Genomic DNA, 906 nt, shown 5'->3' on the forward strand with positions numbered 1-906 from the left:
ATCTCTAACAGAGAAGGCCAGACCAGCGGCTGTAATTTCCCCTGTCAGGGTATATGAGGAGGAGGTGGAGGGCTTTGACAAACACTCTATCCCCCCCCCCCCCCCCCCCCCCCCCCATCTGTGTGTCAAAGAGCAATTTACATAAAGATGGTAATGTTGCTGCCGTGTCAGATCGGAGGGCAGCAGCGCGGAAGAGTACAGCAAAGGAGTCAGCGGCTTCAGCACAAGGACAGAGGGTTTTTTTACTGGATAAATGGAATTAAGTCTGCATGGAGCTATTTTACAGAGCAATTACAGAAAGGAACATAAATAAAAATCAGGGATTTGAAGTTTAATGTACCCAATAAAAGATGGAAATGTTATCTGGTCATCTGAACATGTGAGGTGTTTGTTTTAGCAAGGTTTTTTTTTTTTTTTATAAGGATATGAATACAGAGTTGAGAAGCTTAAATCAAAGCCGAAAGGCAAAGTTGTAATCCTTGACAGCCATCTTTGTCACAAAGTTATGGAGCGAGATTTGTTTCTTTATTACATGGGAGAAAATAAATGATCTGAGAGAAAAAAAAAATGTTTGAGGGAACAAGTTATCACACTGATAGCAGAAAAGCATTTTATAAGAGAAAAAAAAAATTGAGAGAAAAGGTTCTCATACCAATAGCAAAAAAATCATATTTGAGACTAAAAAAAGTTTAAATATAAATTGAGAAAAAAATCTTTCAAATTCTTTTTTAAAATCTCAAAAATATATATTTTGTTTAGTTTATTTCCAAAAAAGAAAAAAAAACGTATTTCTCTCACAACGTTTTTCTTCTCGCTCTCAAAAAGTCTTTGCTCTCGATGCAATTTCTTGCTCTCGTCTCAGGATTTTTCTCTTGCTTTGAAAATAATGTCATGGGCGGGGCCACG

The sequence above is a fragment of the Etheostoma spectabile genome, chromosome 8, assembly GCF_008692095.1.
Source record: "Etheostoma spectabile isolate EspeVRDwgs_2016 chromosome 8, UIUC_Espe_1.0, whole genome shotgun sequence".
NCBI lineage: Eukaryota > Metazoa > Chordata > Actinopteri > Perciformes > Percidae > Etheostoma > Etheostoma spectabile.